The sequence below is a fragment of the Tripterygium wilfordii genome, chromosome 13 (genome assembly GCF_013401445.1).
Source record: "Tripterygium wilfordii isolate XIE 37 chromosome 13, ASM1340144v1, whole genome shotgun sequence".
Taxonomy (NCBI): Eukaryota; Viridiplantae; Streptophyta; class Magnoliopsida; order Celastrales; family Celastraceae; genus Tripterygium; species Tripterygium wilfordii.
This window is the reverse complement of record NC_052244.1, coordinates 4,135,840-4,155,929: the sequence shown is the minus strand read 5'-3', so window position 1 is coordinate 4,155,929 and position 20,090 is coordinate 4,135,840. Positions and strand designations below refer to the sequence as shown.

The 20,090-nt window shown below is 38.3% G+C and overlaps 1 long non-coding RNA gene across 1 annotated transcript; it reads right to left on the bottom strand.

The window, feature by feature from the left end:
- Nucleotides 1-609: 609 nt before the first annotated feature.
- LOC120013762 lies at nt 610-1,239 on the bottom strand. The gene is made up of 2 exons (XR_005471479.1): nt 1,156-1,239; nt 610-934 (listed from the first exon to the last, which is right to left on the bottom strand). It is a non-coding gene; the product is annotated as an uncharacterized LOC120013762 (long non-coding RNA).
- Between the last annotated feature and the right edge of the window lie 18,851 nt (nt 1,240-20,090).

The following is a 20,090-nucleotide window of genomic DNA, read 5'->3' as shown; positions in this document are numbered from 1 at the left end:
CATTTTTTGCTGTTCCAAAACTAGTATCAATTTTCTTCACTAATTAACAATTTTGTTGTGGTATTTCAAAATTACCATTGTCACTTTAATTACCTTTGTTTCAAAGAAAAAAAAATACCACCATAAATAAAAACAAATTTAGAATAACATGATTATTTTGTTATTACAATAGTTTAATACTAATTCAATGTCTGGATAAATTCTGTTAGACCTCATATGTCCAAAAGCATCGTTTGACTTCTTACTCGGTTAGACCTCATATATACCTCATATATACAAAGTGTTACTAATGTAGAAAGACGAACAGTTACAGAGAGTATTGGAATTGAGACCCTAAGAGCACCTGCACCAGTTTCTCTTAACAGATTCCCTAAAATACAGACAAAATGTCACTTTCCCCTATTTTACAGATTCCCTATCCAATCAACACTGCATCAGATTACCTATCATATTCTCTATCACATTATAATAATATTTCTTTCTCTTTGTTTTGTTTATTCTTTTAACTTGTATAAATAAGAGAACAAATAATTATTTTTGATCAATTATATAATCATATGAGATTGCATTGAGAGATACAGAAAGTCAAAAAGAGATGGCCCATGTATATCATAACAAAGAAGTACTTTTTTGGTAATTCACTAAAAGGAAATCATCTGTAGCAATTTCGTTAACAGCATTCATACAACTAAAAAAGAGAAACCAACCCGAAGACAAAGAAACCAGAGAACCCGAAGACAAAGAAACCAGAGAACAACAGAACACATCAACCCATCACCAAATCATATGAACCCATTTAATTCACATAAAATAAACAAACTCAGCCCATTTATTTCACATACCATATGAATCAATCGACCATCAATTGAATGAAATTAAACTAATTAACCATTACCTGTCTCCTTCCAATCCTATGTTCTTCAACCTCAAAACTCTGAAACCCAAACAAAATAGGAAATAATCAACGACATAGTTAAGTAAAATCAGTTGCAGATTATGAAGAGAAATCGAACCAAGTAGAAATCGAACAAGCATAACAAATATGTAGATCCATGGGAGAAAGACCAGAACAGAAAAAGTGCAGCAAAGAGATGAGAGTAGTGCCAAAATGGAACTCTTTTTAACAACCTCGATATGGAGAGCAAGGATACATACCCAGCGAAGGTAGACGATGGTCGGAGAAGATCGATGACGTCGGAGAAGGATTGAGAGAAATAGAAGAGAGAGAGACGGTGTTTTGCATCGTACGAGATAGTGAGAGGATATTGTTTATTAGGTTTATTGATAAAACGATTAAACATTATTATTTTATTCTTACAGATTGCTACAGTCGTTCCCTAGATGTAGGGAACCACTGTAGCAAGTCTTTATAATAGGGGGACTTTAGAGAATCTGATGCAGAGCTAAATTTTGACAAGTTCTCTAAATTTATTCCCTATTTTACTGACAGATCCATGTTTAGGTAATCTGCTGTGGATGCTCTAAGGTTTAAGGTGTGAGCACCCACAAACGTCTATGGGTGTGTGACCTGTATGGGGACATGGGCCCTTAAGGTGAGTTTGTAACATCCGACTCGAGTGGATGGGACCACAAGCCTCTATAGTGCAAGCCTGGTGGTCATTCATCGTCACCAAAGCGAACAAAGTATTATTAATTTGGAGGGACAGACTGTTATAATATATTTAATAGTTTATTTATCTAGTAGATCTCATTATCATCAACACCAAAGTCTTTATCCCAAAATTTGGGGTTGACTACATGATTTTATGAAAATATCAATGAGAATCCACCTCTTGTATTCGTTTTCTCCAATTATTTCTATCATAGATCACACATTCATCCACTCCTATTAACTTCATTTAATTTCTTATTACTCCAAGTCATGTCTTTTAAGGTTTTCATTGTCACCTCCTACTCTCTCCTGTACAAATTCTCTCGTTCCGTCTCATCACCGCACCGTTATTTCTATGTTGAATATGTACATATCACCTTAAACGCTTTTATCCAGTACATCTCTTATCATTAATATAAAAGAACGCATTTAGCGAATTTGGGTGACTCCCAACGAATCTATAAAATCAATAAAGTTGAAACGTTTTGATCTCATATGTAATGACATGTAGGAGTTTAAAAAAAATTAAATAATTTATTAAGTAATTTAAGATTCAACAATATAATTAAATTAAATTAATCTAAATAGAGAGTAAATTAAATAAACCTCTCTACACAATTTCAGCTATCGTCTTAATTTGAGTTGTAATTTTTGGTGAAAAATTCTCCTTTTGTAATTTTCTTCAATGAAGGTCTTGGATAGAAACAACTTGAATTGTGATTTTTTTGGAATCTGATTTGGTCTTCTTCTTCAATGAATATTTTGGAGACAAATAATTTTTCATTTGTGCTTCCATTGTTGTGTATTCTACTATTTTGCAGATTTGGTTTATTATTCTACTGTTACGATTTATTTATTTAGATGGTGTTTTTAAAGGAATTAATCAGTGACCAACGAGAGATTACTCTGTTGGTAATTAACTGGATTAGACATATGTGTGTCTAAAGTTTGATTACAATGAAAAATATATTTCTCAACGGTATTTAAAAAAAAAGTGAAATTAATCAGTGGGTTAAATTTCAAATTTCAAATCACTGCAAATCATATGTAACTACAATGAAAATTTGCATATATGGTGCAAGTGATATGAAGCCCAATAGAAACAGACCCAACATAAGACAATTAGAAAGCCCAATAGAACGGGCCCAATTCAAAAGTTTGATTTGTTTGACTCAAAAGATTGAAAAGTATATATATCGTCAATTGCCTTCTTAGTCTGTCAGAGGATGTTCGATTCGTCACATGCTTTGTATAAATAATCAACCTGTATCAATCTTTATCTTTTAATGAAAATCATTGCTTCTTTATGGTATCGGAACTTGAGAATTCCAACGAGTCAAGCTCAGCTCAAAGCATGGCTATTCTCACACCATCACACACCACCCTGTCACTGTATCTATCATGGCTTCTTGATTCAGAAGCATGCCACAACATGGCGAATTTATTAGAATTTTCAGCTCAATACATATCAATAATATTGTCCGCTTTGGGTTGTTTGGCTCTTGTGGATACATCGAGTCTTCACAGTTTTGCCGTCCTAGGAGATCACCCATCACAATACTGTTATCGCAGAAGCATGCTTAACTGCGGAGTTACTACGAGGTGTTTTCCTCTAGGAAAACACGTTGTTGATGGTTAGGAACTGAAATTATCTATATATGTTAACACTCCCATACACTTGTGGGCTAGGTTATACTAGATCCAATAAGTGAACTGTACGAATTAGGGTTACCTGTGGGTGGTCCGTCCATTGGACATCCGAAATGCCCTACAAGTATCCTTCACCTGTGGGTGGTTCGTCCATAAGGACATCTGAAATGCCTAACAAGAGACTGAAAAGGGTGGAGTTACCTCTGATACCTTATTAGTATTTTCAGCCCAATACACATGAACAATATTGTCCGCTTTGAGTTGTCCGATTTTCCGTGTATACATCGGGATGCACGACTTTGCCTTCCCAAGAGGTTACTCATCCCAATAGTTCTCTCGTATAATCGCTTAACTATGAAATTACTAGGGGATGTTCTCCTCCAGAAAAACGCGTTGTTTATGATTAGTAACTGAAATTATCTATATATGTTAACAAAATCAACTCAATAACCTATCTCTACATTTTGAATATGATGGCATGGATGAAGTCCACATTGAAGAGGGGAAGATTTGCAGATATCACACAATGGCACAACCACTTTACACACACAATCACGTCCACTCACTATAACTAGTGTTTTAAATACCGATGTTGGAATTATACCGGCCAGGTCAGGTAACGGGTATGCGGTATAATCGATTCAACAGTCCGAGCGGCACAAATTAATATATATATATATAAATCGGCCGATTCAATCGGTAGACCAGCATACCTGATATATTAAATTGAATTATACCGGTGAAAAGTTCGGTTCCTGATTTAATTAATTGAATCGATATGTATCGTCCGGTATTTAAAATATTGGTTGTAATAAATGTTCTTTGTGTTCCTTTACTTCATAAGAATTTACTCTCTGTTCATGAATTCACTAAACACAATAATATCTCTATTGAGTTTTTTCCCTTTCATTTTTTTTCCTTCTTGTTTACCATACGAACAAAAAATAAGAACATGTTTTCTTGTGCTTTTGTTTCTAGAAATTGTAAGTAAAAAAATTGAAAATTGAAATAACATTGTCTAAAACGTTTTCACATGCTCTTTTACGCAATTTTTATACATATTCGAGGAACTTACAGAGAATATGTATATGTGACGATGTTGTATTGTTTTTGTGGTCTTTTGGCTACATTTATAGCTGTCTTGTGTAGATTCCAAGAAACCCATCAAAATATACAATTACCAATGCTCCCTTTATATCATCGCAAACCCTCCATCTGTCACTAAATGCATCGTAAATACATCTCTCACTTGGCCATTCCATTCATTATAAATTCTTGTGAGTCTTAGGAGAAAAACAAACACTAATAAAAAAAAAGTTATGGCATTCCTATTCCAGATGAGCTCAAGATCTACAATCTTTGTGCTGACATTATTAATAGTGTTCAGTATGAGCTTGTTTTCATTAGCATCCGCAATTTCTGCGTCTGTACAACACTTCAAGCCTCCCACCAATTGTAAGGATTTACTTTTATCTAACAACATTTATTTTCTGCATCCTATCTCAAAAATTGGGAAAATTAAAAATAAAGAATAGAGAGAATCCAAATTTATTTGGAGGATCCTTTATTCCTTATTTCTTTTTGATGAATAATATTGATTTTATTGTTAATTGATTTTTAGTGTGAGATAGGATTCAAACTTTCAACCTGTTTCAAAATCCTAAGGAATGGCTACAGTTAGACCAATAGCTCATTTTTTGTTTATAACAAAACAATATATACATACTATCATTTCTTCTTACTTGTTGATCAGTGTTTTTATTTCTACAGTTGAGGGTTGTCCTAATGTTTTTCCTAGGGGATATCGGTATGCTAAAGTAAGTGATACTCACACGTTATGGAGAAATGGGGAAGCTTGTGGTAAACATTACAAAGTGACTTGCACTGCAAAAGTAGATAGAGGCGCATCTCCTTGCATAGAGGGTGATCCTTCAATCATAGTGACGGTTGCAGGCCGTTGTCGTGATTGCCCCGCAGACATTCTCATGACAGAAAAATCATTTGCCAAAGTTGTAAAAAAAAAAATTACTCATAATTTAAAATTCGACTTGGAGGAGTGAGTACTCTGGTGTTTATTACACCAAACTATCATCCATTTTTTCTTAAGATTTTGTCCTTGAGAATTATTTTTTCAATTTTATTAATTGGTTTATATTGTTAAGACGTATAATATAACATCGGATAGACATAGATCTGCCGAGTGAAATATATGACAAAGCTGATCTTCAAACTAGCAATCATGCTTTTTTCCCACTCTTAGTGACTTGGGTCACGACTCAGTTACTGGACTCAAGAGGAACAAACCCGTGAGGGTAATCCGATGTATCCACGAGAATCGGAATCCCGAAGTAAACAATATCGTTGGTTTTTTGGGGTGTGGATTTCTAACGTATATTGAAATGACTTTTCAGGGTACATCATCATTGAGGACTGAGGAGAGTATCTATATATATAGTCATATAGATATGCATACCGGGCATTCAATGCATATGAACCTCCTGATCATGGCTTCAAGTTTACTTTTCCTAAAGAATAAGTTCATTTACCCAAAAAAAAAAGGCTACAGACTTTATTTTGTGGTGTTGAAATCTATTTTGAAAAATATGTTTACTGGAATAATATGTGTGCTCATATGCGAAAAAAAAAGAAGAAGAGTTTAAGATTGAGAATGCTTTTGGAATAATATGGAGGTTTGTTTTGAAATGAATTATATAAGTTTCACCATGTATTGTGATCAAGAGAACTAGATTGGACTTTAATTACCAATTGATGCAAATGAGTGGAGACTTTTCTGATGAAACTTTGAAATCCAAAGGGATTTCCTTGTCAAAACTTACGTAAAAGTCATAAGGTTTGAGATTAAAATTTCGGTTTATGTTTTTTTTTTTGAAACGGGGTTTGGGGAGGGGGTAGGATTCGAACCCACATCCTATTGGGTAGGTGATCCCTTACATGCAATGTGATTGTCGTTCAACCAACGAATCACTTGCAAATCGCGGTTTATGCTATTAACTGTGCTCAAACGAACTACACTTAACTATATATATATATATATATATATATATATATATATATATATATATATATCAGTCAAAACTTCTCCTAATAAACATAGAAAAACTACACCTAACAATAATAAAAGTTACTTCCTAAAAATCAGCCAAGTATGTCATTGACATTAAAATAAACTAGTTATTCTCCTAACTAATTGGAAACTGCTAGAAATCCTGGACACTTCAATCTCCTTGAGGTGCTTCACCTCCTGCTGTGAACCCCAAGCTTTAATTTCTTCATTTCCTCCATGCTGGATTACAGGCCACTATCCTCCTAACTTACTTGAGTTCGGCTCAACCTCTATGCATTCTTAAGTTGATGTGCTTGGTCTTCAACACTTTCATCAAACACCTAGTACGCTTCTCATTCACAACCACATAAGGTTACAAATACAACATAACTCAAGCTCTAATTCAACAAAACAAAATGTAATCACAACAAACATGATTTAATATAGATCAAAATGGTTGCATTCCTTGTGGGTTGTATTTATTGTAGAATATGAAGAAGAATTTGAACAATAATATAAAATATACAGAGTAAAAAAAATGAATTTCGTAAAAATATCATGAACATAAAAATGATACAACCAAACTAAATTTGTTAGGCAATTGGCATTTCCAGGATACTATCTTTACGATTGTTATTTTCTCATTTTGGTGTAAATATCCTCATGAAAATCCAACCCATAGGATACAATGCCTAGCATAGAACAAGATCGACTGTGATCCAATTTATTCTTCAACCATGACAAGCCCAATTTTATGGAAGGCAGTGATAGGTGGATGTTGGAGTGGTTTCATTTGCTTGGTTGTAATTTGACGTAGTTTCTTTACTTCATTATCAGAAATCCACACCCCCATTCTCTCATACATGTCAACAATATTGTCCGTTTTGGATTATCCGATTCCCATAGATACATTTAATGAAATTGTTACCAGTACCACACCACACTTGTCGACAAACATGCTCTTCATGCTACCACACATCAATCTATCGACACTAAATCTTAGGCTACTAATATCAATCAATCTCTCTCAACTAGGGTTGGTGGGAGTTTGTCCTTGGCTAGCTCAAGGTTTGGTGGCGGCGGCTACCGTCCGCTATGGCCGATGATCTAGAAAGCCGATGGCAAAGGCTTTCACTGACCTCGGACGAGAGCAAAGAAGTCATTCTACCCAAAAGTCAGATTAACAAACAAGATGAAAAGAACCGATTCAGCCTTTTAGGAAGGCTTCTATCAGTCAGATCCTTCAACCAAGAAGCCCTATGTGCGACTATGAAGAACATTTGGAAGCCAGTTAAGGGGGTGGACATCTCCACGTGGGGGATAACATGTTCCTTTTTAGGTTCTTTTCCAAAGGAGATTTGAATAAGGTGCTCGAAGGTTCTCCGTGGACATTTGATAAAAATCCTATTCTGCTCACTGAATATGACAACAATCTCCGGTTGAGTGAGGTGGTTTTTGATAAGTTTCCGATCTGGGTTCGACTTTATAATCCGCCGTTCAAAATGTTGAAGGAGGAAGTGGGTATACAGATTGGATCAGCAATTGGGAAGGTGGAGAAGGTGGATCTTGACCGGAATGGATATGGATGGGGAGAGTTTCTCAGAGTCAGGATCAGTGTAGATATTCAAAAACCTCTGAAACGTGTGGTGATGGTAGCCGGGGGTGAGGGAGGTCCAGCTGTTCGGGTGGGAATCCAGTATGAGCGGCTTCCAAATTTTTGTTATCACTGTGGGAAAATAGGCCATGTGGAGAGGGATTGTGAGCAGGGCTGTTTGGAATCATCCAACAATAATCCATATGGTGACTGGCTTCGTGCCTCCCCCCCCAGGGGCCGTCGAATGGCGAAACCTTTTGATAGGAGTTATCGATCCAGAACTTCTCCTACGGATGATGACTCCTCAAGCACAAGGCCAAGTGCTTCTGATGATGTGGATGGGCTATATAACCAAGGGACAGGGGATACACGCCAGTTATTGGTTCAAACTTGTAATACATCTGAAACTAATAGTTCTCCTCAACAAGAGGAGTGTATGAATACAGGAGGTGGAAGAGGCAACCTTCCTCAGATGGATGGTAAGGAACCAGTAAATGCCAGGTCTGAGATGGTAAAGAGGTCTGATAAAGATGCCGCTTATGTTGAGATGGTGAAGGGCAGTGAGGCGGAGGATGCTTTACAGGTGGAAGAGGGTCCAACAGGGAGGGGAACTCAACATCGAATGGATTGTTCAGAAGCAGGACAGGGGAAACGAAAGGGGACTTGGACTAGGAAATCTAATAAACCGATGCAGGTGGACAACACAGTTGTGGACCCAATAAGTTTAAAAACTAATAAAAGGAAGATGATAGAAGTTGAGCGTTCTGAAAGGGAGGATGCTGCCGGGGAGGAGGGGCAAGATGGAAGGATGGGAAATGAAGTTGAAGATGGAAGTTTATTCTTATCGGTGGGCACTGGGAGGAACCAGGCCCGCCGAACCCAATGAGTATCCTATGCCTGAATTGCAGAGGTTTGGGAGGTTCCTCTGCAATTCATTCCCTTAAAAACCTATTGCATCGTGTCAAGCCCAGTTTAGTTTTCTTAAGCGAAACGAAGTTGTTGTGTACGGAGTTTGATAGAGTCAGAATTAGTTGTAACTTCTCTTATGCCTTTTCTGTTAGTTGTGTGGGGCGTAAAGGAGGGTTGTCTTTGTTATGGAATAAGGAAAGCGTTGTCACTGTCAAGAGCTTTTCCAAATACCATGTTGATGCTGTTGTCGAAAATGTTGGAGGAGAATTTTCTTGGCGTTTTACAGGGGTTTATGGTGAACCTGCTGCTGATCTGCGAATCAATTTTTGGAGCACTTTTCAAGCTCTGGCAAGGGGTGACCCAGGCCCTTGGTTGTGTGCTGGGGATTTCAATGAAATTCTTTTTGATTCTGAGAAGAAAGGTGGGGTGGTTAGACCTACCCAGTTAATGCAAAAGGTTCCATGACTCTCTCGCTGTTTGTAACTTAGACTCGATGGATTCGAGTGGCCCTCCATTTACGTGGTCGAATGGTAGAAGAGGTTCCCATAATGTCCGTGTTCGGCTGGATAGAGCTGTGGCTAACATTGGGTGGAGACAGAAGTTCCCTAATAGCAAAGTTCATGTTCTTCCGTATACCAGGTCGGACCATAATCCGGTGCTGGTTACTCTTGAAGTGGTGAAGTGGACCTTGGGGAGGGCCCGGAAAAAATATTTTCGCTTCGAAGAGTCTTGGACAAGGATGCCGGATTGCAGGGAGGTCATTCGTAATGCGTGGGGGCCTTACCATTCTGATTTTTTGAATAAGGTTCGAAGAACTTGTGACCACCTAGCTGGTTGGAGCAAGGAGGCCTTTTGGGCTGAGCGTCGCAAAGTTAACAAGCTTCATTCGGAGCTGCTGCAAGTTCAGGTTGATGCGGTCAATGCAGAGGTTAGTTCGAAAGAAGGTGAATTGAAACGAACCATTAATGAAATAGGGCTGCGTGAGGAAATGGCCTGGAGACAGAGATCTAGGGTGGACTGGCTCAAACTGGGAGATAGGAATACCACCTACTTTCATAAAACAGCTAGTGAGAGAAGAAGGAGGAATTCCATTCGAAAGTTGAAGAATGCTTGTGGGGACTGGGTGCATGAGGAAAATGATATTGGTAAGGTGGCTGTTGATTATTTCCAGAATCTTTTTTCTCAAGTAGAGGAACTAGACATGAGCAGCGTCCTAGAGATTACTTCACCTCTAGTCTCCCATTCCATGAATGAGGCCCTGATTAAACCCTTCACGGCAACTGAGATTGAGCAGAGCCTATTTCAAATGCATCCTCTAAAGGCTCCTGGTCCAGATGGCCTAAATGCTCTGTTTTACCAGAAGCATTGGGATATTGTGAAGGAGGATGTCACTGGTTTCTGCTTGTCTGTCCTAAATGGAGACCGGCCTTTGGATGACTTTAATTCCACCCATATAGTCCTCATTCCGAAAATCCCGAAGCCAGAAGATATGACAAATTTTAGGCCCATAAGCCTTTGTAATGTTTTATACAAGATTGTGGCCAAGGCCCTAACAAACCGGATGCGGCATATTTTCCCTCTCATTATTTCAGAATCCCAAAGTGCCTTTGTGGCCAATCGTCTTATTTCCGATAATGTTCTGGTTGCTTATGAATTATTGCATTCCTTGAAGAATAGGCGGAGGGGAGTTAATGGTTTCTGTGCTTTAAAGCTAGATATGAGCAAAGCTTATGATAGGGTCGAGTGGCGGTTTATTGAGGCAATGATGTTGAAACTGGGTTTTAATCCAAGATGGGTCTATACTATAATACGCTGCATTTCTTCAGTTCAATTTTCAGTTATGGTTAATGGCCAAGCTCATGGGCAGTTTAGACCGAGTAGGGGTCTTCGCCAAGGTGACCCCCTCTCGCCCTTTCTCTTTCTTATTTGTGCTGAAGGCCTCTCCAACCTCTTGATGGATGCTGAAAAGAGGAAAATCATAAGTGGTCTATCTGCTAGCAGGAATGGGCCTCGGATCACCCATCTTTTTTTCGCGGATGATAGCCTGGTTTTTTGTAAAGCCAATACTCAAGAATGTAGTGCCATTCAGTCCTTACTTCAGTGCTATGAAAAAGCTTCAGGTCAAAAGATCAACTTTGAGAAATCAGGAGCTTATTTTAGCTCCAATACTGATGATGATGAAAAGTCAAGGCTGTCAGCTTTGCTAGGAGTAAGGCACATCTCCAATCCTGAAAAATATCTTGGCCTTCCGGCAATGGTTGGAAGAGAGAAGAGAAAATCTTTCAACCATCTAAAGGAGAGAGTCATGTCTCGTATCTTAGGGTGGAAAGAAAAGTTTCTTTCTCAAGCTGGTAAAGAAGTCCTTATCAAAGCTATTGCTCAAGCTATTCCTACTTATGCCATGAGTGTTTTTCGCCTTCCTTCCTCCTTCTTTGAGGAACTTATGGTTGCTCTGAACAAATTTTGGTGGAAAAATAATGGAGATAAAGGCATTTGCTGGTCCACATGGCAATCTCTTTGCAAGCCAAAAAATTCAGGTGGGCTTGGCTTTCGCTCTCTTATTTCCTTTAACCTTGCCTTACTAGCCAAACAGGGTTGGCGATTGCTGAAAAATGATCAATCCTTGTGTTTTAAGGTGCTTAAAGCCAAGTACTTTCCCAATTGCGATTTTATGCGGGCCTGTCTCGGCTCTAATCCTTCCTGGTCTTGGCGAAGTATATGTGAGGGGCGTGAGGTGTTGGAAAAGGGGTTGATCTGGAGGGTTGGGAATGGTTGTGATGTGTCAGTGTGGATGGACAAGTGGATCCCCCGTCCTTGGAAGTTTAATCCTATTACAACAATAAAACAATCTCTGGGGCATTTAAGGGTGAACCAACTTATTGATACTAGGCATAGCTGCTGGAATGAGCCTTTGCTAAAAAAATTTTTTTTACCAGTGGATGTTGAGGCAATTTTGGAGATCCCCTTGGGTGATGTTAGAGCCAAAGATGAGCGTCACTGGTGTTTTGATCCTAAAGGTTGTTACTCAGTGAAGAGTGGGTATCATACTTTTGAAAATTGGCTTAAGTTTTCCAATCATTCTGCTGAGTCAAGTGTTCCTTCAAATTCTGCTCTCTGGTCCACAATTTGGGAGATCGAAGCCCCCCCAAAGATTAAAACATTCTCTTGGCGATTATGCAAGGATTTTATTCCAACTTTTTCTAAGCTCCAATCGCGGTCCATGGATATTCAAGCTGGATGTCTCTTTTGTGATGAGGATGTTGAAACCATGCACCATTTGCTCTCTGATTGTTGGTGGGTTAGAAAGGCTTTTGTTGAAGCTGGACTTTCTCATATCCCTAAGTTATACTGGGTCAACCTATACTGCATTGGGTTGATGCTGTAGCCCAAGATATTGGTATAGAGCAAGTCACTAGGCTTCTGACATGTATTTGGCAAGTCTGGTATATGAGAAACCAAATATTTCATCACAATTGTGTGGGAAGCACCAAGGACGTGGGTAGGAGAGTGGACAATTTGCTGGATGAATTTAGAGAAGCCCATTCGAGTGACTCAGCTAGTGCAACAACAATATGCTCAAGCCTTATTAGATGGAGGCCTCATTCAGGTTCATATGTTAAGGTTAACTTTGATGCAGCTCTGCAGGACTCCAAAGTGGGGGTTGGAATTATTGCTCGAAACTCGGATGGTATGCATCTAGCGTCGAGGATAGTATGTTTAAAGGGCCCCTCAAATCCCTTCTTTGCAGAGTGTCTAGCTGCTAAAGAAGCTATGCTCTTTGCGAAGGATCTCTGTTGTGATTCTATCATTCTTGAAGGTGACTCTTTGCTGACTATAACTGGCTTGAATAGAGTTGACATTGATCTCTCAGCGACTGGGCTTTGTCTTAGAAGTATTAAGGATTTATTTCCTCTTTTTTCTTCTGTGAAGTGTAACCATGTCAAACGCAGAGCTAACAATGCAGCTGATTTGTTAGCTAAGCATGCCTTGTTGGGCTCAGGTTCTCGGAACTGGTCTGGAATTTGTCCAGATTTTCTTCTCTCTGTAATTGCTTTGGATTGTAGTCTTGTTTCTTCTTAATGAAGTGGTTTTTCTTCTCAAAAAAAAAAAAATCTTAGGCTACTTTGTCCTTTTTTGACCCAAAAAATAAAAATAAAAAATAAAACAAATATAATGGTGAGTGTGAGGTGTCAAATGCCAAGGAACCGACATGATTTCAAGAGGCGAGATCACCGCTGATCTCACGAAGTAAATGATGGGTCCCAGTAATCTCTACTACTCAAACAGTCGATCTAACGTGGGAGGAAGGTTCCATGAGACAAATCACACGTGCTGCTAAATGAGACTGTGTACGCTGGGAACTGTAGATAATTTTTAAATTCTACACCCCCAATATTACTTTATTTTTATTTTTAAACCTTGATCACTAAGATAATACATTATATCCTTATTACTCCAACTAATGGCTCGGATGTCCCCCAATACTACTTGATAAGCAGTAACAAAGGGTTGATATCAAAGCTATTGGAATTTATTTAATATACTTTGACCAAGCAATGGTAAGTCATTACTCATTACAATGGTTTATTACTAATCCAATGTTTGGATAAATTCTGTTAGACCTCATATGTCCAAACACATCGTTTGACTTCTTATTCTGTTAGACCTAATATATGCAAAGTGTTATTAGTGTAGAGGGACAGGCAGTTACAGAGAGTATCAGAATTGAGACCCTAGGGTTTAAGGTGTGGGCACCAATTGGTGTCTATGGGCGTGTGATCTATATGGGGACATGGACCCTTAAGGTGAGTCTGTAACACCCGACTCGATTGGGTGGGACCACAAGTCTCTACAATGCAAGCTTGATGGTGTTGAATGAGCCACCAAAGCGAACAAAGTATTATTAATTCGGAAGGACAGGCTGTTACAATATATTTAATAGTTTATTTATCTAGTAGACCTCATCATCATCAACACCAAAGTCTTTATCCCAAAATTTGAGATCGGCTACATGAGTTTATGAAAACATCAATGAGAATCCCCTTGTGTATTCGTTTTCTCCAATTATTTCTATCATGGATCATATATTTATCTACTCCTATTAACTTCATTTAATTTCTTATTATTCCAAGCCATGTCTTTTAAGGTATTCCTCGTCGCCTCCTACTCTCTCCTATACAAATTCTCTCATTCCGCCTCACCGCCGCACTACCATCTCTACGTTGAACATATCCATACCACCTTAAACGCTATTATCGAGTACATCTCTTATCATTAATATAAAATAACACATTTAGCGAATTTGGGTGACTTTCCCAACGAAATCTATAAAATAATAAAAGTTGAAACGTTTTCATCTCATATGTAATGACATGTAGGAGTTTAAAAAAAATTAAATAATTTATTAAGTAATTTAAGACTCAACAATATAATTAAATTAAATAAATCTAAATAGAGAGTAAATTAAATAAACCTCTCTACACAATTTCAGCTATCGTCTTAATTTGTGTTGTAATTTTTGGTGAAAAATTCTCCTTTTGTAATTTTCTTCAATGAAGGTCTCGGATAGAAACAACTTGAATTGAGATTTTTTTGGAATCTGATTCGGTCTTCTTCTTCAATGAATATTTTGGAGACAAAACAATATTTCATTTGTGCTTCTATTGTTGTGTATTCTACTATTTTGCAGATTTTGCTTATTATTCTACTGTTACGATTTATTTAATTAGATGGTTTTTTAAAGGAATTAATCAGTGACCAACGAGAGATGACTCGGTTGGTAATTGACTGGATTAAACATATATGTATCCAAAGTTTGATTACAATGAAAAACGTATTTCTCAACGGTATTTAAAAATAAAGTGAAATTAATCAGTGGATAAATTTTAAATTTCAAAGCACTGCAAGTCATATGTAACTACAATGAAAATTTGCATAGATGGTGCAAGTGATATGAAGCCCAATAGAAACAAGCCCAACATAAGACAATTAATAAAGCCCAATAGAACTGGCCCAATTCAAAAGTTTGATTTGTTTTGACTCAAAAGAATATGGCTATTCTCACACCATCACACACCACTCTGTCCCTGGTGCAGCGCGAATAGGGACTGACCATCAACCAGTAAACTAGTACTGCTACAACGTCACTAACAGCAAGCTTAGCAACAAGCACAGGTCACCCCAATATATCTAAGCTCTCTCAGCTTCATGCTCCAGCACTATCACAAGAACATCATCTCAGTTTAACCATACAACTAGTCTCCAACAAACCTATACGTGTCCATCGAAAATCAACAACCTAAACACAATTAAGTAGGAAGTTTACAAAATCAAAATAGAAGGAGATCACAAATCATCGGGGCAAACCCCAAACTTCAATTGAATGCTTGTACAAGATACTGAAGAACCCAAACTAAAGAAAGAAACTAAGAACAGAAGTTCACCAAAATATCCAAGTCTCTTCTACAACACCAACCTCCCCTTTTGTAGCGTCAGAAGCACGAGCCCTCCCGTTGCCACTTTCATGGGTCTGGGCCTTAAATACTAACCAAATGGAGATGCTAGCTATTTTCAAACCCAATGGGCTTTATAAACATAAGTCCACTACATCAACTCTCTCTGTCCCAAAAGAACTCGACTCCGTCGAGTAGACATTGACTCACATAAATTGGAATTGGACCATGGTGTCCACCAGGATCCCAAACTCTCCAAGTAGCACCAATGCTTTGATGTAGGTGCTTTCTTAGTCCATAAATGAAACAAAATTTTTGCATGAGCCAATTAATCAACCTGATTGAGTTCTTTTGCAATATCAATTCACTCTCATACATCTCATCTTGATCAATGCAAAGACAAAACACCTGCACCGGTAGTAGCAAATATTCTGCTTCTTGAACTTTGTCAATGACCCATATTGAGTGCATAACCAGCAACTGAAAGGTCCACGTCCAGTACAAGTTGCTTAAACTATTGACCATGTGCCCCTCTTTTTGATAGATAATATAGAACAATTGCTTATCACGGTCAATATCACACATTTTCAGAAGCGTATCTCCACATGAGACAACTAACAAAACCCAATTCACACCTTCAGATAGTAACAAAGGAGTGAATAACTTTGTCCACATGTCATGCCTATTTTCAGCTTCAATACACAGCAGGTGTCCAGTAACAAGTCTTCCAAAGGAAGGAGGAAGTAAGTTGAGGTCCCAGATAAGATTAGTAGTATCAATTTTCACCAAGTAAAAATTCGCACAACATGGTAACATAGCAAATGAGCATGCGGTCATGTTGTAATGAACTAGGCTTAAACCACTTTTTTTCTGCAACAAGTCAACATCGTTACGAAAATATTCAGCAACTGTGGTATGAACAGAGGTCTTACCAGGTCTGAGCCCCTTGAGGAATTGCTCCACTAGACGGTTCACCTTCCTCTCCCAAACATATTGTTGCATTGTGCAATACATGAGTTCGTTCGGTTTTGCCACTAGAGAACTATGAAAGTTCACCAAAGTAGAATTCCCCTGCTCTTGGGCATTCAATTTTGTCACACTAACTCTATTGGCCCGGGTTAAAGGCCATCTTTGTTTCACTAATTATACTTCCAAACACATAAGCCAAAGAGAAAGTGGATGGCACACTAATGATACCAAGAACATCTAACAAAGACACATGAATAGCTGAAAATGGTACGGGTCCCAATTCATACGTGTTTGATCCAGTTGTGCCCTCTTTCTTTGAAGCTGCAATGTATGGTGAGGATTGAATTGCTTTGTGCTGAAAACAACTACCACCATGTTGGACAGTTAAGACAAACTGATTTACCTCACTTTTAATTCCCTAGATATCACATTCTGACTGCATCTGTGCACCAACAATTTCCTCTTGTGTCTCAGTCACAACTTCTTCTTGTGTCTTAGTCGTTTGCCCGTTGTGTTCAACCATATCGACAACCTCCGGAACCTCTTCGGTAATAAGGTCCTCTTTAGCCTCAATTAGTTGGGCATCTCTTACAGCTAGAGCAGTCTCAATCACGTTGAGCTTTTGATTCATTGCGACGATCACTTGATTCATCGTTCTTTTGAATTGTTCCACGGTCTCTGTCAACAAACTTTGCATATCCTGCTTCTCCCTCTGAGGCTCCCTATGAAAGGCACTTCCTCCATGGGGTCGTTGAGACCAATTAGTTATGTCAGCTTGATGATCGTTCTCCCTATATGCTCCATTGGATTGTGAACAATCAGGATAGTCATTCATAACATCAAAGCCGTTGTTACCTCCATGGTTTTGGTTCTGTCTATCATAATGAATCTGGTCATACCATTCCGCTCGAATATCGAACCAATCCTTGCTATACTGGTACCCTTCTGCCCAATCATCACGAAGTCGAGGCTTACCAAGGTCGGTGGTCAACGAAAGATGATTATAGTTGGGTTCGTACAACTCAACTCGCTCATCAGGAGAAAGGCTGTACCAGAGCTGGTTATAGCGCTGCTCATACCACTCTGTTCTCTCATCACGACCGAGATCATGCCCATAATCTCGACGGGCTAGCCAATCAGGAACCTCCTCACCATGCCGAACCCAGTCTCCCGGATCGTGAGCACGAGTATTCCAGGTGCTTATGGGCTTCGATACCACTTTGGTGCAGCCCGAGTAGGGACTGACCATCAACCAGCAAACCCCAAACTTCAATTGAATGCTTGTACAAGATACTGAAGAACCCAAACTAAAGAAAAAAAACTAAGAACAGAAGTTCACCAAAATATCCAAGTCTCTTCTACAACACCAGCCTCCCCTTTTGTAGCGCCAAAAGCACGAGCCCTCCCATTGCCACTTTCATGGGTCTGGGCCTTAAATACTAACCAAATGGAGATGCTAGCTATTTTCAAACCCAATGGGATTTATAAACATAAGTCCACTGCATCAGTCCCTGTATCTATCATGGCTTCTTGATTCAGAAGCATGCCACAACATGGCGAATTTATTACAATTTTCAGCTCAATACACATCAATGATATTATCCATTTTTGGTTGTTTGGTTCCTGTGGATACATCGGGCCCTCACGGTTTTGCTGTCCTAGGAGGTCACCCATCACAATACTGCTATCGAAGAAGCATGCTTAACTGCGGAGTTACTACGAGATGTTCTCCTCTAGGAAAACACGTTGTTGATGGTTAGGAACTGAAATTATCTATATATGTTAACACTCCCCTACACACACTTGTAGACTAAGTTATACCAGACCCAATAAATGGATTGTATGGGTTAGGGTTATTTTGTGGGTGGTCCGTCCATTGGACATCCGAAAGGCCCTACAAGTATCCTTCACCTGTGGGTGGTCCGTCTATAAGGACATCTAAAATGCCTAACAAGAGACCCAAAAAGGTGGAGTTACCTCTGATACCATATTAGAATTTTTAGCCAAATACACTTGAACAATATTATCCGCTTTGAGTTGTCCGATTTTCGTGTATACATCGAGCTGCACGGCTTTGCCTTCCTAGCGGGTTACTCATCCCAATAGTGAGAATTGCTTAACTACGGAATGTTCTCGTCTAGAAAAACGCGTTCTTTATGGATAGGAACTAAAATTATCTATATATGTTGACAAAATCAACTCAATAACCTATCTCTACATTTTGAATATGATGGCATGGATGAAGTCTACCTTGAAGATGGGAAGATCTGCAGATATCACACAATGGCACAACCACACTTTACACACACAATCACGTCCACTCCTTATAACCAGTGATTTAAATATGATGTCGGAATCATACCGGCTAGGTCAAGCAACGGGTATGCGATATAATCGGTTCAACTGCCCGAGCGGCACAAATTAATATATATATATATCGGCCGATTCAATCGATATTTGATCGGCATACCTAGTATATTAAGTTGAATTGTACCGGTGAGAAGTTCGATACCCGATTTAATTAATTGAATTGATACCTATCAGTTGGTATTTAAAATGATGGTTGTAATAAATGTTCTTTGTGTTCCTTTACTTCATAAGAATTTACTCTCTGTTCATGAATTGCACACCTAGGATTCGAACTTGAGAGCTCTAGGTGGTAAGTAATGAACTAACCAACAAACCAAAACTACTTTTATGTTACACTTGCCAACTAATTAAATTATTATCTTTATGTACCACCTATTATATTTTTAACACAATTAAATAATTTTAGTTTTACTTAATGGGTATTGATTTTAAATTTTATATTATACACTTCTATAGTTTTAAATTGTTTAATTTTATACTTTATTTTATAAAATCTTAGGGTCTTAAGATTTTATCAACATTTATGAGTAGAGAGTCATATTATGGCTCTAGCGTTTAGTGCTTAGGTTTAGGGTTTAGGAGATTAGGATTTAAGAGTATAGGGTCATATTTAACGTAAGGTTTAGGGTCCCATGTTTTTATCAAGATCAATTCAATTGAATTAGAAATAGAGACTAGAGAGTCATATTTAACTTAGGGTTTAGGATAAGCTTTTATCAACATTTATTCAATCCAATTAAGAGTATGATAATATTATGTTTAGGGACTTAGGGTTTAGGTGTTACTTTGATTTTAATCATAATATCAAATTAGAATACGTTTAGACAAATAAATATTTTTCTATATTATGTTATATATATATATATATATGGACATCTATAGCGGGACGGGGTGCAAGTCGGGTTGCGGGGCGGGGCAGGTTGGGAGGCATACCCACCCCCGCTCCGCAGCGGGTTGAGAGTTTTTACCCCGCACAAGCCTCGGGTCGGGGAAAATCTGCTCAAGGTGGGTTGGGTCGGATCGGGTCGGGGAAAATCCGCGCAAGGTGGGTTGGGTCAGATCGGGGCGGGGACAAATTGTTATCCCCAGTTTTTTCCCTTTCATTTTATTTTCCTTCTTGTTTAACATATGAACAAAAGATAAGAACATACTTTCTTGTGCTTTTGTTTCTAGAAATTGTAAGTAAAAAAATTGAAAATTGAATAACATTGTTTAAAATGTTTCACATGCTCTTTTACACTATTTCTATATATATTCGAGGAACTTTCTTTGTATATGTCCTCAAATATGTATATGTGACTATGTTGTATTGTTTTTGTGGCCCTTTGGCTACATCTATAGCTGTCTTGTGTAGATTCCAAGAAACCCATCAAAATATACAATTACCAATGCTCTCTCTATATCATCGCAAGCCCTCCATCTGTCACTAAATGCATCGTAAATACATCTCTCACTTGGCCATTCCAATCA